Raw genomic sequence first — 22,883 nt, forward strand, 5'->3', positions numbered from 1 at the left:
ACCTAAATTCATCTTCCACCAAGGGTGGCAGTGCCTCTTTCCAGGCTCCGCTACCCTCCTCACCTACCACCACGGGGCTGCTTTGGCCCCACGCTCCATCTGCCCACCCAGCACCACACCCAGTGTGGTGGTGCTCCCCTAAGTCCCAGCTACCTGACTGGCTATTAACATTTATAGGTAAAGTTGATCCAGGGAATAGCCGATTGCCTCTCGGGGGATCAGGAAGGAATTTTTCCCCCTGCTAGAGCAAATTTGATTGTGCTTTGCAGGGGTTTTTCGCCTTCCTCTGGATCAACTGTGGGTACCTCTCCCGGACCGCACCTACCTTAATCTTCAACCAAGGGTGGCAGTGCCTCTTCCAGGCTCCGCTACCCACCTCACCTACCACCACGGGGCTGCTTTGGCCCCACGCTCCATCTGCTCACCCAGCACCACACCCAGTGTGGTGGTGCTCCCCCAAGTCCCAGCTACCTGACTGGCTATTAACATTTATAGGTAAAGTTGATCCAGGGAATAGCCGATTGCTTCTCGGGGGATCAGGAAGGAATTTTTCCCCCTGCTAGAGCAAATTTTATTGTGCTTTGCAAGGGGTTTTCGCCTTCCTCTGGATCAACTGTGGGTTCCTCTCCCGGACCTCACCTACCTAAATTAATATTCAACCAAGGGTGGCAGTGCCTCTTTCCAGGCTCCGCTACCCTCCTTACCTACCATCACGGGGCTGCTTGGGCCCCACGCTCCATCTGCCCACCCAGCACCACACCCAGTGTGGTGGTGCTCCCCCAAGTCCCAGCTACCTGACTGGCTATTAACATTTATAGGTAAAGTTGATCCAGGGAATAGCCGATTGCCTCTCGGGTTTCAGGAAGGAATTTGTACCCCTGCTAGAGCAAATTTGATTGTGCTTTGCAGGGGTTTTTCGCCTTCCTCTAGATCAACTGTGGGTACCTCTCCCGGACCACACATACCTAAATTCATCCTCCCCCAAGGGTGGCAGTGCCTCTTTCCAGGCTCCGCTACCCTCCTTAGCTACCACCACGGGGCTTTTTGGACCCCACGCTCCATCTGCCCACCCAGCACCACACCCAGTGTGGTGGTGCTCCCCCAAGTCCCAGCTACCTGACTGGCTATTAACATTTATAGGTAAAGTTGATCCAGGGAATAGCCGATTGCCTCTCGGGGGACTAGGAAGGAATTTTTCCCCCTGCTTGAGCAAATTTGATTGTGCTTTGCAGGGGTTTTTCGCCTTCCTCTGGATCAACTGTGGGTACCTCTCCCGGACCTCACCTACCTAAACTCATCTTCCACTAAGGGTGGCAGTGCCTCTTCCCAGGCTCCGCAACCCTCCTCACCTACCACCACGGGGCTGCTTGGGCCCCACGCTCCATCTGCCCACCGAGCACCACACCGTGTGGTGGTGCTCTCCCAAGTACCAGCTACCTGACTGGCTACTAACATTTATAGGTAAATTTGATCCAGGGAATAGCCGATTGCCTCTCGGGGATCAGGAAGGAATTTTCCCCCTGCTAGAGCAAATTTGATTGTGCTTTGCAGGGGTTTTTCACCTTCCTCAGGATCAACTGTGGGTACCTCTTCCGTCCCTCACCTACCTAAATTCATCTTCCACCAAGGGTGCCAGTGCCTCTTTCCAGGCTCCGCTACCCTCCTCACCTACCACCACGGGGCTGCTTTGGCCCCACGCTCCATCTGCCCACCCAGCACCACACCCAGTGTGGTGGTGCTCCCCCAAGTCCCAGCTACCTGACTGGCTATTAACATTTATAGGTAAAGTTGATCCAGGGAATAGCCGATTGCCTCTCGGGGGATCAGGAAGGAATTTTTCCCCCTGCTAGAGCAAATTTGATTGTGCTTTGCAGGGGTTTTTTGCCTTCCTCTGGATCAACTGTGGGTACCTCTCCCGGACCTCACCTACCTAAATTCATCTTCCACCAAGGGTGGCAGTGCCTCTTTCCAGGCTCCGCTACCCTCCTCACCTACCACCACGGGGCTGCTTTTGCCCCACGCTCCATCTGCCCACCTAGCACCACACCCAGTGTGGTGGTGCTCCCCCAAGTCCCAGCTACCTGACTGGCTATTAACATTTATAGGTAAAGTTGATCCAGGGAATAGCCGATTGCCTCTCGGGGGATTAGGAAGGAATTTTTCCCCCTGCTAGAGCAAATTTGATTGTGCTTTGCAGGGGTTTTTCGCCTTCCTCTGGATCAACTGTGGGTACCTCTCCCGGACCTCACCTACCTAAATTCATCTTCCACCAAGGGTGGCAGTGCCTCTTTCCAGGCTCCGCTACCCTCCTCACCTACCACCACGGGGCTGCTTTGGCCCCACGCTCCATCTGCCCACCTAGCACCACACCCAGTGTGGTGGTGCTCCCCCAAGTCCCAGCTACCTGACTGGCTATTAACATTTATAGGTAAAGTTGATCCAGGGAATCGCTGATTGCCTCTCGGGGGATTAGGAAGGAATTTTTCCCCCTGCTAGAGCAAATTTGATTGTGCTTTGCAGGGGTTTTTCGCCTACCTCTGGATCAACTGTGGGTACCTCTCCCGGACCTCACCTACCTAAACTCATCTTCCACCAAGGGTGGCAGTGCCTCTTCCCAGGCTCCGCTACCCTCCTTATTTACCACCACGGGGCTTTTTGGGCCCCACGCTCCATATGCCCAGCCAGCACCACACCCAGTGTGGTGGTGCTCCCCCAAGTCCCAGCTACCTGACTGGCTATTAACATTTATAGGTAAAGTTGATCCAGGGAATAGCCGATTGCCTCTCGGGGGATCAGGAAGGAATTTTTGCCCCTGCTAGAGCAAATTTGATTGTGCTTTGCAGGGGTCCTTCGCCTTCCTCTGGATCAACTGTGGGTACCTCTCCCGGACCTCACCTATCTAAATTCATCTTCCACCAAGGGTGGCAGTGCCTCTTTCCAGGCTCCGCTACCCTCCTTACCTACCACCATGGGGCTGCTTGTGCCCCACGCTCCATCTGCCCACCCAGCACCACACCCAGTGTGGTGGTGCTCCCCTAAGTCCCAGCTGCCTGACTGGCTACTAACATTTATAGGTAAAGTTGATCCAGGGAATAGCCGATTGCTTCTCGGGGGATCAGGAAGGAATTTTTGCCCCTGCTAGAGCAAATTTGATTGTGCTTTGCAGGGGTTTTTCACCTTCCTCTGGATCATCTGTGGGTACCTCTCCCGGACCTCACCTACCTAAATTCATCTTCCACCAAGGGTGGCAGTGCCTCTTCCCAGGCTCCGCTACCCTCCTTACCTACCACCACGGGGCTGCTTGGGCCCCACGCTCCATCTGCCCACCCAGCACCACACCCAGTGTGGTGGTGTTCCTCCAAGTCCCAGCTACCTGACTGGCTATTAACATTTATAGGTAAAGTTGATCCAGGGAATAGCCGATTGCCTCTCGGGGGATCAGGAAGGAATTTTTGCCCCTGCTAGAGCAAATTTGATTGTGCTTTGCAGGGGTTTTTCGCCTTCCTCTGGATCAACTGTGGGTACCTCTCCCGGACCTCACCTACCTAAATTCATCTTCCACCAAGGGTGGCAGTGCCTCTTTCCAGGCTCCGCTACCCTCCTTACCTACCACCACGGGGCTTCTTGGGCCCCACGCTCCATCTGCCCACCCAGCACCACACCCAGTGTGGTGGTGCTCCCCCAAGTCCCAGCTACCTGACTGGCTACTAACATTTATAGGTAAAGTTGATCCAGGGAATAGCCGATTGCCTCTCGGGGGATCAGGAAGGAAATTTTGCCCCTGCTAGAGCAAATTTGATTGTGCTTTGCAGAGGTTTTTCGCCTTCCTCTGGATCATCTGTGGGTACCTCTCCCGGACCTCACCTACCTAAATTCATCTTCCACCAAGGGTGGCAGTGCCTCTTCCCAGGCTCCGCTACCCTCCTTACCTACCACCACGGGGCTGCTTGGGCCCCACGCTCCATCTGCCCACCCAGCACCACACCCAGTGTGGTGGTGTTCCTCCAAGTCCCAGCTACCTGACTGGCTATTAACATTTATAGGTAAAGTTGATCCAGGGAATAGCCGATTGCCTCTCGGGGGATCAGGAAGGAATTTTTGCCCCTGCTAGAGCAAATTTGATTGTGCTTTGCAAGGGTTTTTCACCTTCCTCTGGATCAACTGTGGGTACCTCTCCCGGACCTCACCTACCTAAATTAATCTTCAACCAAGGGTGGCAGTGCCTCTTCCCAGGCTCCGCTACCCTCCTTACCTACCACCACGGGGCTGCTTTGGCCCCACGCTCCATCTGCTCACCAAGCACCACACCCAGTGTGGTGGTGCTCCCCCAAATCCCAGCTACCTGACTGGCTATTAACATTTATAGGTAAAGTTGATCCAGGGAATAGCCGATTGCCTCTCGGGGGATCAGGAAGGAATTTTTGCCCCTGCTAGAGCATATTTGATTGTGCTTTGCAGGGGTTTTTCGCCTTCCTCTGGATCAACTGTGGGTATCTCTCCTGGACCTCACCTACCTAAATTCGTCTTCCACCAAGGGTGGCAGTGCCTCTTTCCAGGCTCCGCTACCCTCCTTACCTACCACCATGGGGCTGTGCCCCAGGCTCCATCTGCCCACCCAGCACCACACCCAGTGTGGTGGTGCTCCCCCAAGTCCCAGCTACCTGACTGGCTACTAACGTTTATAGGTAAAGTTGATTCGGGGGATCAGGAAGGAATTTTTCCCCCTGCTAGAGCAAATTTGATTGTGCTTTTCAGGTGTTTTTCGCCTTCCTCTGGATCAACTGTGGGTACCTCTCCCGGACCTCACCTACCTAAATTCATCTTCCACTAAGGGTGGCAGTGCCTCTTTCCAGGCTCCGCTACCCTCCTTACCTACCACCACGGGGCTGCTTGGGCCCCACGCTCCATCTGCCCACCCAGCACCACACCCAGTGTGGTGGTGCTCCCCCAAGTCCCAGCTACCTTACTGGCTACTAACATTTATAGGTAAAGTTGATCCAGGGAATAGCCGATTGCCTCTCGGGGGATCAGGAAGGAATTTTTGCCCCTGCTAGAGCAAATTTGATTGTGCTTTGCAGGGGTTTTTCGCCTTCCTCTGGATCAACTGTGGGTACCTCTCCCGGACCTCACCTACCTAAATTCATCTTCCACCAAGGGTGGCAGTGCCTCTTTCCAGGCTCCGCTACCCTCCTTACCTACCACCACGGGGCTGCTTGGGCCCCACGCTCCATCTGCCCACCCAGCACCACACCCAGTGTGGTGGTGCTCCCCCAAGTCCCAGCTACCTGACTGGCTATTAACATTTATAGGTAAAGTTGATTCAGGGAATAGCGGATTGCCTCTCGGGGGATCAGGAAGGAATTTTGCCCCTGCTAGAGCAAATTTGATTGTGCTTTGCAGGGGTTTTTCGCCTTCCTCTGGATCAACTGTGGGTACCTCTCCCGGACCTCACCTACCTAAATTCATCTTCCACCAAGGGTGGCAGTGCCTCTTCCCAAGCTCCGCTACCCTCCTTACCTACCACCACGGGGCTGCTTGGGCCCCACGCTCCATCTGCCCACCCAGCACCACACCCAGTGTGGTGGTGTTCCTCCAAGTCCCAGCTACCTGACTGGCTATTAACATTTATAGGTAAAGTTGATCCAGGGAATAGCCGATTGCCTCTCGGGGGATCAGGAAGGAATTTTTGCCCCTGCTAGAGCAAATTTGATTGTGCTTTGCAGGGGTTTTTCGCCTTCCTCTGGATCAACTGTGGGTACCTCTCCCGGACCTCATCTACCTAAATTCATCTTCCAGCAAGGGTGGCAGTGCCTGTTTTCAGGAACCGCTACCCTCCTTACCTACCACCACGGGGCTTCTTGGGCCCCACGCTCCATCTGCCCACCCAGCACCACACCCAATGTGGTGGTGCTCCCCCAAGTCCCAGCTACCTGACTGGCTACTAACATTTATAGGTGAAGTTGATCCAGGGAATAGCCGATTGCCTCTCGGGGGATCAGGAAGGAATTTTTGCCCCTGCTAGAGCAAATTTGATTGTGCTTTGCAGGGGTTTTTCGCCTTCCTCTGGATCAACTGTGGGTACCTCTCCCGGACCTCACCTACCTAAATTAATCTTCAACCAAGGGTGGCAGTGCCTCTTCCCAGGCTCCGCTACCCTCCTTACCTACCACCACGGGGCTGCTTTGGCCCCACGCTCCATCTGCTCACCAAGCACCACACCCAGTGTGGTGGTGCTCCCCCAAATCCCAGCTACCTGACTGGCTATTAACATTTATAGGTAAAGATGATCCAGGGAATAGCCGATTGCCTCTCGGGGGATCAGGAAGGAATTTTTGCCCCTGCTAGAGCATATTTGATTGTGCTTTGCAGGGGTTTTTCGCCTTCCTCTGGATCAACTGTGGGTATCTCTCCTGGACCTCACCTACCTAAATTCGTCTTCCACCAAGGGTGGCAGTGCCTCTTTCCAGGCTCCGCTACCCTCCTTACCTACCACCATGGGGCTGCTTGGGCCCCAGGCTCCATCTGCCCACCCAGCACCACACCCAGTGTGGTGGTGCTCCCCCAAGTCCCAGCTACCTGACTGGCTACTAACGTTTATAGGTAAAGTTGATTCAGGGAATAGCCGATTGCCTCTCGGGGGATCAGGAAGGAATTTTTCCCCCTGCTAGAGCAAATTTGATTGTGCTTTTCAGGGGTTTTTCGCCTTCCTCTGGATCAACTGTGGGTACCTCTCCCGGACCTCACCTACCTAAATTCATCTTCAACCAAGGGTGGCAGTGCCTCTTCCCAGGCTCCGCTACCCTCCTTACCTACCACCACGGGGCTGCTTGGGCCCCAGGCTCCATCTGCGCACCTGTGGTGCTCCCCCAAGTCCCAGCTACCTGACTGGCTATTAACATTTATAGGTAAAGTTGATCCAGGGAAGAGCCGATTGCCTCTCGGGGGATCAGGAAGGAATTTTTGCCCCTGCTAGAGCAAATCTGATTGTGCTTTGCAGGGGTTTTTCGCCTTCCTCTGGATCAACTGTGGGTACCTCTCCCGGACCTCACCTACCTAAATTCATCTTCCACCAAGGGTGGCAGTGCCTCTTTCCAGGCTCCGCTACCCTCCTTACCTACCACCACGGGGCTTCTTGGGCCCCACGCTCCATCTGCCCACCCAGCACCACACCCAGTGTGGTGGTGCTCCCCCAAGTCCCAGCTACCTGACTGGCTACTAACATTTATAGGTAAAGTTGATCCAGGGAATAGCCGATTGCCTCTCGGGGGATCAGGAAGGAATTTTTGCCCCTGCTAGAGCAAATTTGATTGTGCTTTGCAGAGGTTTTTCACCTTCCTCTGGATCATCTGTGGGTACCTCTCCCGGACCTCACCTACCTAAATTCATCTTCCACCAAGGGTGGCAGTGCCTCTTCCCAGGCTCCGCTACCCTCCTTACCTACCACCACGGGGCTGCTTGGGCCCCATGCTCCATCTGCCCACCCAGCACCACACCCAGTGTGGTGGTGTTCCTCCAAGTCCCAGCTACCTGACTGGCTATTAACATTTATAGGTAAAGTTGATCCAGGGAATAGCCGATTGCCTCTCGGGGGATCAGGAAGGAATTTTTGCCCCTGCTAGAGCAAATTTGATTGTGCTTTGCAGGGGTTTTTCGCCTTCCTCTGGATCAACTGTGGGTACCTCTCCCGGACCTCATCTACCTAAATTCATCTTCCAGCAAGGGTGGCAGTGCCTGTTTTCAGGCACCGCTACCCTCCTTACCTACCACCACGGGGCTTCTTGGGCCCCACGCTCCATCTGCCCACCCAGCACCACACCCAATGTGGTGGTGCTCCCCCAAGTCCCAGCTACCTGACTGGCTACTAACATTTATAGGTGAAGTTGATCCAGGGAATAGCCGATTGCCTCTCGGGGGATCAGGAAGGAATTTTTGCCCCTGCTAGAGCAAATTTGATTGTGCTTTGCAGGGGTTTTTCGCCTTCCTCTGGATCAACTGTGGGTACCTCTCCCGGACCTCACCTACCTAAATTCATCTTCCACCAAGGGTGGCAGTGCCTCTTCCCAGGCTCCGCTACCCTCCTTACCTACCACCACGGGGCTGCTTGGGCCCCACGCTCCATCTGCCCACCCAGCACCACACCCAGTGTGGTGGTGCTCCCCCAAGTCCCAGCTACCTGACTGGCTATTAACATTTATAGGTAAAGTTGATCCAGGGAATAGCCGATTGCTTCTCGGGGGATCAGGAAGGAATTTTTGCCCCTGCTAGAGCAAATTTGATTGTGCTTTGCAAGGGTTTTTCGCCTTCCTCTGGATCAACTGTGGGTACCTCTCCCGGACCTCACCTACCTAAATTAATCTTCAACCAAGGGTGGCAGTGCCTCTTCCCAGGCTCCGCTACCCTCCTTACCTACCACCACGGGGCTGCTTTGGCCCCACGCTCCATCTGCTCACCAAGCACCACACCCAGTGTGGTGGTGCTCCCCCAAATCCCAGCTACCTGACTGGCTATTAACATTTATAGGTAAAGTTGATCCAGGGAATAGCCGATTGCCTCTCGGGGGATCAGGAAGGAATTTTTGCCCCTGCTAGAGCATATTTGATTGTGCTTTGCAGGGGTTTTTCGCCTTCCTCTGGATCAACTGTGGGTATCTCTCCTGGACCTCACCTACCTAAATTCGTCTTCCACCAAGGGTGGCAGTGCCTCTTTCCAGGCTCCACTACCCTCCTTACCTACCACCATGGGGCTGCTTGGGCCCCAGGCTCCATCTGCCCACCCAGCACCACACCCAGTGTGGTGGTGCTCCCCCAAGTCCCAGCTACCTGACTGGCTACTAACGTTTATAGGTAAAGTTGATTCAGGGAATAGCCGATTGCCTCTCGGGGGATCAGGAAGGAATTGTTGCCCCTGCTAGAGCAAATTTGATTGTGCTTTGCAGGGGTTTTTCGCCTTCCTCTGGATCAACTGTGGGTACCTCTCCCGGACCACACATACCTAAATTCTTCCACCAAGGGTGGCAGTGCCTCTTTCCAGGCTCCGCTACCCTCCTTACCTACCACCACGGGGCTGCTTGGGCCCCACGCTCCATCTGCCCACCCAGCACCACACCCAGTGTGGTGGTGCTCCCCCAAGTCCCAGCTACCTGACTGGCTACTAACATTTATAGGTAAAGTTGATCCAGGGAATAGCCGATTGCCTCTCGGGGGATCAGGAAGGAATTTTTGCCCCTGCTAGAGCAAATTTGATTGTGCTTTGCAGGGGTTTTTCGCCTTCCTCTGGATCAACTGTGGGTACCTCTCCCGGACCTCACCTACCTAAATTCATCTTCCACCAATGGTGGCAGTGCCTCTTTCCAGGCTTCGCTACCCTCCTTACCTACCACCACGGGGCAGCTTGGGCCCCACGCTCCATCTGTCCACCCAGCACCACACCCAGTGTGGTGGTGCTCCCCCAAGTCCCAGCTACCTTACTGGCTACTAACATTTATAGGTAAAGTTGATCCAGGGAATAGCCGATTGCCTCTCGGGGGATCAGGAAGGAATTTATCCCCCTGCTAGAGCAAATTTTATTGTGCTTTGCAGGGGTTTTTCGCCTTCCTCTGGATCAACTGTGGGTACCTCTCCCGCACCTCACCTACCTAATTTCATCTTCCACCAAGGGTGGCAGTGCCTCTTTCCAGGCTTCGCTACCCTCCTTACCTACCACCACGGGGCTGCTTAGGCCCCACGCTCCATCTGCCCACCCAGCACCACACCCAGTGTGGTGGTGCTCCCCCAAGTCCCAGCTACCTGACTGGCTACTAACATTTATAGGTAAAGTTGATCCAGAGAATAGCCGATTGCCTCTCGGGGGATCAGGAAAGAATTTTTCCCCCTGCTAGAGCAAATTTGATTGTGCTTTGCAGGGGTTTTTCGCCTTCCTCTGGATCAACTAAGGGTACCTCTCCCGGACCTCACCAACCTAAATTCATCTTCCACCAAGGGTGGCAGTGCCTTTTTCCAGGCTCCGCTACCCTCCTTACCTACCACCACGGGGCTGCTTGGGCCCCACGCTCCATCTGCCCACCCAGCACCACACCCAGTGTGGTGGTGCTCCCCCAAGTCCCAGCTACCTGACTGGCTACTAACGTTTATAGGTAAAGTTGATTCAGGGAATAGCGGATTGACTCTCGGGGGTTCAGGAAGGAATTTTGCCCCTGCTAGAGCAAATTTGATTGTGCTTTGCAGGGGTTTTTCGCCTTCCTCTGGATCAACTGTGGGTACCTCTCCCGGACCTCACCTACCTAAATTCATCTTCCACCAAGGGTGGCAGTGCCTCTTTCCAGGCTCCGCTACCCTCCTTACCTACCACCACGGGGCTGCTTGGGCCCCACGCTCCATCTGCCCACCCAGCACCACACCCAATGTGGTGGTGCTCCCCCAAGTCCCAGCTACCTGACTGGCTACTAACATTTATAGGTAAAGTTGATCCAGGGAATAGCCGATTGCCTCTCGGGGGATCAGGAAGGAATTTTTGCCCCTGCTAGAGCAAATTTGATTGTGCTTTGCAGGGGTTTTTCGCCTTCCTCTGGATCAACTGTGGGTACCTCTCCCGGGCCTCACCTACCTAAATTAATCTTCCACCAAGGGTGGCAGTGCCTCTTTCCAGGCTCCGCTACCCTCCTTACCTACCACCACGGGGCTGCTTGGGCCCCACGCTCAATCTGCCCACCCAGCACCACACCCAGTGTGGTGGTGCTCCCCCAAGTCCCAGCTACCTGACTGGCTACTAACATTTATATGTAAAGTTGATCCAGGGAATAGCCGATTGCCTCTCGGGGGATCAGGAAGGAATTTTTCCCCCTGCTAGAGCAAATTTGATTGTGCTTTGCAGGGGTTTTTGCCTTCCTCTGGATCAACTGTGGGTACCTCTCCCGGACCTCACCTACCTAAATTAATCTTCCATCAAGGGTGGCAGTGCCTCTTCTCAGGCTCCGCTACCCTCCTCACCTACCACCACGGGGCTGCTTGGGCCCCACGCTCCATCTGCCCACCCAGCACCACACCCAGTGTGGTGGTGCTCCCCCAAGTCCCAGCTACCTGACTGGCTACTAACATTTATAGGTAAAGTTGATCCAGGGAATAGCCGATTGCCTCTCGGGGGATCAGGAAGGAATTTTTCCCCCTGCTAGAGCAAATTTGATTGTGCTTTGCAGGGTTTTTTCGCCTTCCTCTGGATAAACTGTGGGTACCACTCCCGGACCACACATACCTAAATTAATCTTCCACCAAGCCTAGACCCCACCTACCTGCATCCATCTCCCACAAAGAATGGTAATGCCTCTTACCAGGCTCACCTATCTACCTCACCTACCACCAAGGGTGTCAATGCCTCTTACCAGGCTCCCCTACCTACCACAAAGGGCATGCTACCACCCTGGGTGTGTTATGAGTGTGAGCAGTGGGGCTTCCCCCCAGGCTCCATCTGCCCTCACTCACCAACACCCAGAGTGGTGGTGCTTTCCCCAGACCCCACCTACCTACGTCCATCTCCCACAAAGGATGGTAATGCCTCTTCCCAGGCTCTGCTAGCCGCACTCTACCACCAAAAGTGGCAATGCCTATTCCCAGGCTCCGCTACCCTCCTCACCTACCACCACGGGCTGCTTGGGCCCCACGCTCCATCTGCCCACCCAGCACCACACCCAGTGTGTGGTGGTGCTCTCCCAAGTCCCAGCTACCTGACTGGCTACTAACATTTATAGGTAAAGTTGATCCAGGGAATAGCCGATTGCCTCTCGGGGGATCAGGAAGGAATTTTTCCCCCTGCTAGAGCAAATTTGATTATGCTTTGCAGGGGTTTTTCGCCTTCCTCTGGATCAACTGTGGGTACCTCTCCCGGACCACACATACCTAAATTAATCTTCCACCAAGCCTAGACCCCACCTACCTGCATCCATCTCCCACAAAGGATGGTAATGCCTCTTACCAGGCTCAGCTATCTACCTCACCTACCACCAAGGGTGTCAATGCCTCTTACCAGGCTCCCCTACCTACCACCAAGGGCATGCTACCACCCTGGGTGTGTCATGAGTGTGAGCAGTGGGGCTTCCCCCCAGGCTCCATCTGCTCTCACTCACCAACACCCAGAGTGGTGGTGCTTTCCCCAGACCCCACCTACCTGTGTCCATCTCCCACAAAGGATGGTAATGCCTCTTCCCAGGCTCTGCTAGCCGCACTCTACCACCAAAAGTGGCAATGCCTATTCCCAGGCTCCGCTACCCTCCTCACCTACCACCACAGGCTGCTTGGGCCCCACGCTCCATCTGCCCACCCAGCACCACACCCAGTGTGTGGTGGTGCTCTCCCAAGTCCCAGCTACCTGACTGGCTACTAACATTTATAGGTAAAGTTGATCCAGGGAATAGCCGATTGCCTCTCGGGGGATCAGGAAGGAATTTTTCCCCCTGCTAGAGCAAATTTGATTGTGCTTTGCAGGGGTTTTTCGTCTTCCTCTGGATCAACTGTGGGTACCTCTCCCGGACCTCACCTACCTAAATTCATCTTCCATCAAGGGTGGCAGTGCCTCTTCTCAGGCTCTGCTACCCACACTAATCTACCACCAAAGGGGACAGTACCTCTTCCCAGGCTCTGTTGCCTATTAAATTTAACATCAAGGGCATGCTACCACCCTGGGGGTGTCCTGAGTGAGGGCAGTGGAGCTTCCCCCCAGGCTCCATCTCCACTCACTCACCAACCCCCCAGGGTTGTGCTGCTTTTCTTAAACCCCACCTACCTGAATCTATCTCCAAAGAAAGATGGCAATACAATACCTCATACAAGGCTCTGCTATCTGCACTCTACCACCAAAGGTGACAATGCCTCTTCCCAGGCTCCCTACCTACCACCAAGGGCATGCTACCACCCTGGGTGTGTCGTGAGTGTGGGCAGTGGAGCTTCCCCCCAGGCTCCATCTGCCCTCACCCACCAACACCCAGGGTTGTGCTGCTTTTCTTAAACCCCACCTACCTGAATCTATCTCCAAAGAAAGATGGCAATACCTCATACAAGGCTCTGCTATCTGCACTCTACCACCAAAAGTGACAATGCCTCTTACCAGGCTCCCTACCTACCACCAAGGGCATGCTACCACCCTGGGTGTGTTGTGAGTGTGGGCAGTGGAGCTTCCCCCCCAGGCTCCATCTGCCCTCACTCACCAACACTCAGGGTTGTGGTGCTTTCCCCAGACCCCACCTACCTGTATCCACCTCCCACAAAGGACGGTAATGCCTCTTCCCAGGCTCTGCTAGCCACACTCTACCACCAAGGGTGACAATGCCTTTTACCAGGCTCCCCTACTTACCCTACCTACCACCATAGTCATGCTACCACCCCTGGATGTGGCATTAGTGTGAGCAGTGGGGCTTCCCCCCAGGCTCCATCTGCCCTCATTCACCAACATCCAGGGTTGTGCTGCTTTCCCCAGACCCCACTAGAGATGTGCCGGTTTTCGGTAATTGGATATATCGCAGTATTGTTATTGTATTCTTCTCTGCTCTCCAAGTCTGAGCATTGATACATTTCAGTGGGCTGGATGACTCATTCACTCAGCCAATAGAAACAGCTCTGGTAATATGATCCTAGAACAGTGGTTCTTAACCTTGTTGGAGGTACTGAACCCCACCAGTTTCCATATGCTCATTCACCGAACCCTTCTTAATTGAAAAAATAAAATATGATTTTTTCAAATTCAAAACATAGGTATATATTTAGGTATATATTTATACATAGGTGCACAAAAAGAAAAGAAGAAGAAAACCATAAAAAAAAAAAAAAAAAAAAAAAAAAAAAAAAAAAAAAGGCTCCATAGCTCAGGGGTTAGAGCACTGGTCTTGTAAACCAGGGGTCGCGAGTTCAAATCTCGCTGGGGCCTCCCTGCAATGTTGGCGACTGTATCTCAAAAAACAAAACCATTAAGAACAAAGAACAAAACCATTAAAACAGGGGGTGTCAGGAGGGCACACACTGGGGTGGGGGGGTTGGGAGGGCATACCATGGGGTGTCAGGAGAGAACACACTGAGGGGGGAGGTGTTGGGAGGGCATACTATGGGGTATCAGGAGAGAACACACTGAGGGGGGAGGTGTTGGGAGGGCATTCCATGGGGTATCAGGAGGACATACACTGGGGGGGGGGGGTTTGGGAGGGCATACCATGGAGTATCAGGAGGGCACACACTGGGGGGGTTGGGAAGACATACCATGGGGTGTCAGGAGAGAACACACTGAGGGGGGAGGTGTTGGGAGGGCATTCCATGGAGTATCAGGAGGACATACACTGGGGGGGGGTTTGGGAGGGCATACCATGGGGTATCAGGAGGGCACACACTGGGGGGCTTGGGAGGACATAGCATGGGGTGTCAAGAGGGAACACACTTTGGGGAGGTGTTAGGAGGGCACACATTGGGGGGGAGGTGTTGGGAGAGCATTCCATGGGGTATCAGGAGGGCACACACCAGGGGGTGTTTACAATGCTTTATTGAGCTAAATGAAAAGGACATGCATTTCCATCTGTCAGCTAACAGCACCTCTATGCTAAGCTGCAGTAACTCAGCAGACGTAGCATAGAGGTCCTTGTAAACGAATCCACCATGTACAGCTAGCTGAGCCTACCTCCAGGAACGTTCACTCGGCTCCCTCTGCTCAGCTGCTCACACTTCCCTCTTCCAGGCGGGCGCGATCTCCGTGGTCAGGTACATCCCCATCCCGCCCACTCACGCAGCAAGCAGCCTGCAGGAGATAGGCTGGAAACCTGCTGGGGGAGGTACAGGGGGCGGAGTGTCAAGTGTCTATGTGTAATGGCTGTGAGTTGTCCCGACCGCAGCTCTGATTTCCCGGGGTGCGCTCGGCCTCACAATCAGTAATATTTTCTCGGGGGGAGCAATTGCCCCTTTGTCCCCCCCGCCGAACCCCGGAGACTGACTCACCGAACCCCTGGGGTTCGATCGAACCCAGGTTAAGAACCACTGCCCTAGACAGACCAACTGAAGCACAACATGGCATCTTTTAGCCTGACTGCTTGCTTAGCCCCATGAACACTTAGGGAGCACTGCTGCTGCAGAGGACAATTGACCAGAAGAAGACATGGAGTAGGACGAGGTGGAGTAGCCAGATGTGGCAGAACCAGCACCAGCTTTTTGGAGGCGTGGTGGCAAAACAAGCTGCAAGACCGAACCCTATCCTGCATCCTTCCCAGCTGCCAGCAGAGTTACCCAGTTGTAAGATCCTGGTACTTTCAGTACCTTCTAGCCTCTTACTTCCGGGTTGCGTTCCACCATTCAGGTAGGTGGAACGCATATAGCTGCATGTCTCTTTAACAACTGATGATGTCATCACTAGGCGCCGCTCTGAGCGCCTATTTCAACCGACAGTCTGCACTCACAAGGTGTTCGTGCAACCGCTCATTATACATGCCTGTCTGATGCTGCCGTACCCTCCAGCTATCTTCCCTATACCTGGACTGACCGGAGCCTCGCTACCTGATCCTCTACCTCGCTTACCAGCTAGTGATAAGTACCCCTCAGGGGATCCCTTCCTACCAATCCACTTGCTATGATTTCCTGCATACTAAGAACTGTTACTAAGCTCTAGGATACATGCTCTTCACCATCTATCACCTGCATCGTTACCTAGAGTGCTAGCTCTTGAACCTACTACCACCTGTAACCTATATCCTTGTATTTGCTTAGCATCTCCTGTACACTTCATCTGCTATCACCTGCCACCTATTACTTGTACATGATTGCTATCTCTCCTGCATACTATCTATCACCATCTGCTATCGCTCCTGCAACATTACTACCTGAGTGCTTATCATTAATTGCTATCACTACTCAAGCCTATCCCTTCAGTATATCACCTCAATACTATTGCATAGACATCTATCACTCCAACAACATCTTCTCTGAGTGTTTGTGTGTGTGCATACTGAAGCAGGCTGAGCCACTATGATGAGTCAGGAGAGTTGGATAAGGTGATTCAACACATCTCTACACGACTACTGAGTGGAAATTCTACAGCTGCAAATCCAGTTCACTAAATCAAACCCCAGAGCGTTACACCAGTGCGCCGTGAAAGAAATGTAACGTCCCTGTCCATGCCTGCTGGACCAACAGTCAGCAGTAATGTGCACCTTCCTGCTGACCAATTTGTCCAACGAGGCCAAAACACTACCTTCCACATGACGGTAGAGAGCCGGAATGGCCTTATGTGAAAAGAAATGCCTTTTTGGGACCTGCCACTGTGGTGCAGCACATTCCACAAATTTGCGAAAGGGAGCAGAGTCTACCTGCTGAAAAGGCAGCAACTGTTATGCTAGCAATTTGGCCAAGCTAGCATTAAGACGCTGAGCATGTGGATGGCTGGGAGAGTATTTCTTTCTACGGTTCAAATACTGGGGTAGTGAAATTTGCCTGCTGCTCGAATCAAGCGGTGGTGTACTGCTAGCAGATTGGGTGCAAGTCTCTGTGCCACTCATTGCTATACCATCATCCCTGTCAATGCTGGTATTTGAGAAGACATGAGGTAAAGTAGGGTTAGAGGTCGTAGATGAGGAGCACGGTGATGTATGCTTGTTTTGATCTGGTGCCTCTTTCAGGTGCTGTTGCCAATGGACTGCATGGCAGGTCGTCATACACCTTGTCAAGCATGCGGTGCCCAAGCGGTTGGTGTTCTGGCCACGCTTGATCCGCTTCAGACAGATGTTGCAAACAGCAACGCTGCGGTCTACTGCACAGGTGCTGAAAAATCCCACACTAATGAACTTTTTGGAGTCCGCGGGGATTTTGCGGCATCCTGCACCTGTGGAGCTCTGTGCTTTGACGCAATAGGTTGGCTACTGCTACGGCGGCCCCCTGGAGCACATCCTGCTTCATTGGAGTTGTGCGTCCTCCTCATTCTCCCCCTCCTCCTCTTCCTCCTCTATCCTGTCAGGCACCCAAGTACAGTCAGTGACATCATCCCCTCCCTCCTCGTCACTGGAGCAAACTTAGCAATATGCTTCAGCTGTGGCAACATGACTGCTGGTTTCTTGTCCGTCATTGTCACCCCCTCTCTCTAGGCTCATGTTATCCTCTTCATCAACCTGGGAACCAACATCACAGCTTTCAAATTGCTGCGAATCCTCCAGGAGCATGTCACTGACACTATGATCGAATAGTTCAGGTGACTCCTCCGTGCATGATGGTGGGGCGACTGAAGGAGTAGCTGTGGAGAAGGAGCCTGTGGAACGGGCCGCTTTGGCAGCTGCGGTGGAAGGAAAACTACTGGGAGCGTGGGTGTCAGAGGAAGAGGAGGATGAGGACGGCTTATTGATCCACTCCACCAACTCTTCCACATGTTGTGGATGAATAGCATGGGCAGCACCGACAATAAAGGAGAGGCGTGCCCCGACTGCAGAGGATGCACTGTGACCACCACTTTTCACAATGGACACAGAGGCTGCTTGCCCTCTTTTCGTGGCCTGTGAGCGTCGGCCTCTCCTTGTTGGCCATTCGGACATGATGTTGATACAGATCAATATAGAAAAGAGGGGGGATTTTGGGACTTTATATGAGGCGCACGGAGGGACTTTCCATGCAAAGAGAGGTTGGGACTTTAAATGAAAGACATGAGAGGCTGGCAGGGAAATTGTAAACAACATTTATTGGTGCATACACAATTATACACATGACAATAAAAGATGTATATCATAAATGTATTCATCAAAAAAATGAATGATAAATAATCCCCCAATAATTGTAAAATAACCAACATGGCTGATACAATGGTGTAATACAGTAATGAACAGTATACATAACATCAGAAGAGTACAAATTCCAGATATTGGAGTAATTAAGTGTGTCATAACCTCAATGCGTTTCGTAGACCCAAATCGCCACTTCATCAGGAGTAGATGTATGTTGGAATCTATAAATGAAAAATAAGGAGTGTAGGCACAGAAAGGATATTCGCAAATGAGGGGGGATGTAAGTAAACAATTTGGGAGGAGAGAGGAAATAAACCCCCCAAAAAAACTTCCAAACTTACTTGGCAGCCCACATATAGTGGCATAGAATCTGGAGAAGGCCCTAGATGTCTCCCATGGGAGCTGAGGGCATACAGGCAGGCGAACAGGGTGAGACAACGCCGCACACATAGAGAGTGGGCACAAGTGAGTAGAGTAAAGAATCATGATTATGGCAGCCGTATACAGATGTCTGCAAAAAAAAAAATATATATATATGTAAAAAATGTGTATATATATATCTGACAAAAAAGATGTAGTATATAATATATAGTATTGGATAAGTGTATACGGATGAGAAAGTACCATAGTGCTCATGAAAGAGCGTGGTGAGAGAAAATAAGTAAAAGTAGCGTAGGTTGAAATAAATGAGAAGTATCTCAATTGAAACATTAGAGCCAAAGATGAATGCAGACCCATGTGATAAAGTGAGAGGGCACCGTGAAAATAACCTGGAAAAGAAAAAAAAAGGGGAAGAAGGGGAAAGAGATCGGGAAAGTGTGCATAGGAAAAGACCAGGAAAAAGTAGTGCAGCAAAAGAAATGGTGACCATTGCAGTGGAGTGAGGAGATAACCAGAAAAGTGTGATAGGAAAAAAGGACCAAAAATACCATGAAGTAATGTCCCAGACCCCAGCAGATGGTGCCTCGTGTCCACCAAGGGTTCGCTCCGCACTGTGAGCCCTGCGTCACGGCAGTGTACCAATGACAGCACCTCGGGAACGGAGAACACAGAGGATGACCGTCCTGTGGGCTGTCTGATATGCACTGAGATGGACAATCAAAACGTCCGCGAAATGGCGCCAAATGACGTCATACGCCGGCGGAGGGCGTGGCGCCGATGCGTGGTGGTACCACCTACCTGACCTCCCGGAACAAGCAAGGGGAGATGGGGAGGACGCACGGCACGCATCGCAGAAGGGTCCCCCAAGAGACCAGCCAATGTGCCCTGATACCATAAAAGGCGCTGCACAAAAGGAATAATGATAAAAATAAGAATGATAGTGGAGCTAGTGTGTATCGGTATGACGCTATAATGTAAAGTACATAGTATACCCCCAAACATTACCTGGGGAGTAAATACGATCCTGCATAATGGGCTGTGGGAAATAAGCCATCATATGCTATCAAAAATAAAATAGAAGTAATACAATTATGTCCCTGTCAGCCAAAAATCATGTCTCTCCATCCCTATTGTATACAGAAAAGAGGGGAGATTTTATATGCGGAGCACGGTGGGACTTTCCATGCGTCTCCATCCCTATTCAATGACATAAAAAAGAGAGGCTGGGACTTTAAATGAAAGACATGAGAGGCTGGCAGGGAAATTGTAAACAACATTTATTGGTAGATACAAAATTATACACATGACAATAAAAGATGTATATCATAAATGTATTCATCAAAAAAATGAATGATAAATAATCCCCCAATAATTGCAAAATAACCAACATGGCTGATACACTGGCGAATTTGTACTCTTCTGATGTTATGTATACTGTTCATTACTGTATTACGCCAGTGTATCAGCCATGTTGGTTATTTTACAATTATTGGGGGATTATTTATCATTCATTTTTTTGATGAATACATTTATGATATACATCTTTTATTGTCATGTGTATAATTTTGTATCTACCAATAAATGTTGTTTACAATTTCCCTGCCAGCCTCTCATGTCTTTCATTGAAAGTCCCAACCTCTCTTTTTTATACAGATCAATATAGGGTATACACAACTGACCAATAGATACTCAATGACCTGATATGATGTAATTGATAGCCCTATAGATGAGCTGTGGTGGTTATAGATGTACGCAAGTGACCGATTATCAATACTCTCACTGATATCTGATGTTACATAGTTACATAGTAGGTGAGGGTTAGGGTTACATAGTTACATAGTAGGTGAGAGTTAGGGTTACATAGTTACATAGTAGGTGAGGTTGAATAAAGACAATAGTCCATCCAGTTCCCCCTGTGTAGATGTGTGTGGCTGTAATCATCTCACATACCCCTGAATGTTCTGATCCTTGAGATGTACGTCTAAGAGTCTTTTGAAAGCCACCATGCTACCCGCAGAAACCACCTCTTGTGGTAGAGAATTCCACAATCTTGTAGCCCTAATAGTAAAGAACCCCCCACGTTGCCTGTAATCTATAATCCTATAGATGGATGATCTGTGATCCCTATAGAATGATCCACAACTGAGCAATGGTTACTGTGGCTGTGTAACGTTCATGCGTTTTTGTTAGTGGATGGATTTACAGCTGCAGAATTATTACACTCAGTAGCCTTGTAGAGATTCTGTTGAACAAACATATCCAACTCTCAGGACTTCATCACAGTGCACAGCCTGTTATGCAATATACATATACTCAATCAGATGTTTAATGGAGGGATAGAATATATGAGAATGCATAGATGAGAGACAGGCTATTGTATGGTGAGCACTAGGAGTAGTATTAGGAGAGTTGCAGGTGATGGTAAAGCAGATAGGTTCTGATGTCAAGTATAGTGCAGATGGTAAGAGGACACAGATGGAGTATACTTAGACAGAGTAACCTAGTGCAAGGATAGTTGAAGGTAGTCCCAAGAGCTAACAGTCTATGCAGATGATAGGGAATAGATAGATACAGATAGTCCTGGTAATTGCAGTAGATGACAGTAGGAGATTGGTTAGTAAGGAATCCCCTGTGGGGTACTTATCACTTAGATAGGTTAGTAGTAACAGTGTCCATTAGAGAGAGGTGATCCCGTAGCGAGATACGGATCAGCAGCGAGGTTCCGGCTTCAGTTCAGCAAAGGGAAATGTCAGCAGCTCCGACTTCACAGGAGAAGGTGCGGTGAACATGTGGTTTGAACGAGCAATGAGTGAGAGAAAGCCGGCGATTGAAATAGCCGCTCATAGCGGCGCTCAGCAATGATGTCATCCGGTCTTAAAGGTGTATGCGTCTCTTGGATAACAAGATGGGACGCAATTTAGTAAGAGAGAAATATGGAACAAGGATACCAGAGGTACCAGAACATTACAGTACCCCCCCCCCCTTAAAGCCGGCTCCGGAAGGCCTCTAGAACTGGTTTTTCTGGATATTTCGAGTGGAAATTGCGAATCAGTCTAGGGGCATGTATATCGGAGGTATCCAGCCAGGTGTCATCTTGGGGCCCATAGTTCTTCCATCGTACAAGATACTGGAGTCTTCTTCTATGGAAACAGGAATCCAAAATCTCTTTTATCTCAAATTCTTCTCCACCTTCCACTTGTACAGGAGGTGGAGGTGAGATAGTAGGCCTTATTCCTTGGTTAGGAACATGGGGCTTCAGTAGCGACACATGGAAGATGGGATGTATCTTGAGGTCTGTTGGTAATGTGAGTTGTACTGCAGCTTTTCCAATAAGCTTCTCTATTGGGAAAGGTCCCAGAAATAGAGGTCCAAGTTTTTTACTAGGGATTTTTAATCTCAGATTTTTTGTAGAAAGCCAAACAAGATCCCCAATGGCATATTGGGGAGAGGGTTTCCTACGGAGGTCGTAGTACCTCTTTTGTTGGCTATGAGCATGAGATATGGTATTGTTGAGTAATCCCAGAGAATCCTTTATCTGGGCAAGATAATCAGATGCCACTGGATTACTTGATGGCAAGATACGTGGTGGAAGGAGTGTGGGATGAAACCCGTAATTTAGGTAAAATGGACTTTGTTTAGTAGTGCTATGAGTCGCGTTGTTATAGGCGAATTCCGCCAGTGGGAGGAGATCTGCCCAATCGTCCTGTAGATACGAAGTATAGCAACGCAGATACTGTTCAATGCACTGGTTAACTCTCTCTGTCTGTCCGTTGGTCTGAGGGTGGTAGGGAGAAGTAAGTTTACGCTCTATTCGTAGTATCTGACATAGAGCTAGCCAAAACTTTGAGATGAATTGTGAACCACGGTCAGACAGCAGTGTTTTTGGAATACCATGTAACTTAAAGACATGTTTCACAAGTAATTCCGCTGTTTGTTTGGATGAAGGTAGTTTTCGGATAGGAGTGAAATGTGCCATCTTGGTCAGATGTTCCACTGACACCAAGATGGTGTTGAATCCTTTGGAAGGTGGTAGTTCCACTATGAAATCTAAGGATACCACTTCCCACGGAACCTGGGGTATCGGTAAACTACAAAGTAACCCCGATGGTTTCGTGTTGTCAATTTTAGACCTTGCACAGATATCACAAGATGAAACGAACTTTTTTACGGTTGTCTTCATGTCTGGCCACCAAAACTGCCTAGTAAGTAGATTGAAAGTTTTAGTCATACCCATATGTCCTGCCATAGGTACATCATGCGACAATTCCAAGATCTTGGTTCGCATAGTAGGGGGTATGTATAATTTATCGTTGTAGTAGAGGAAGCCTTCTGCGTCAGTAGTTAGTTGTGGTGGAGGTGAGTCCAGTCCTATGCTGTGCAAAATCTCCTCCTTCAGGGAGCGAACGACACCGATAATACGTTCAAGTGGTATTATAGGAACTGAGGGAACCTCGGTACAATCTTTCTCGGCTAGTCGTGAAAGCGCATCCGCTTTTTTATTTTTGTCTGCGGACGTGTAAGTCACTAAAAAATTAAATCTCAGAAAGAATAACGACCACCGTACCTGCCGGTGGGAAAGAGTTCTATTAGTCTGAAGGTATTGAAGGTTTTTGTGATCAGTATAAATCAGGATTGGCAATTGAGTGCCCTCAAGTAGATGTCGCCAATTCTCTAACGCCAGTTTTATGGCTAATAACTCCTTCTCTCCTACTGGGTAGTTCACCTCGGGGCTGCTTAATGACTTTGAGAAGAAAGCAACTGGGTGAAGAGGTGAGGTGTTTGT

Source organism: Pelophylax lessonae (assembly GCF_965119305.1).
Source record: "Pelophylax lessonae genome assembly, chromosome: 1".
In the NCBI taxonomy this organism is placed as follows: Eukaryota; Metazoa; Chordata; class Amphibia; order Anura; family Ranidae; genus Pelophylax; species Pelophylax lessonae.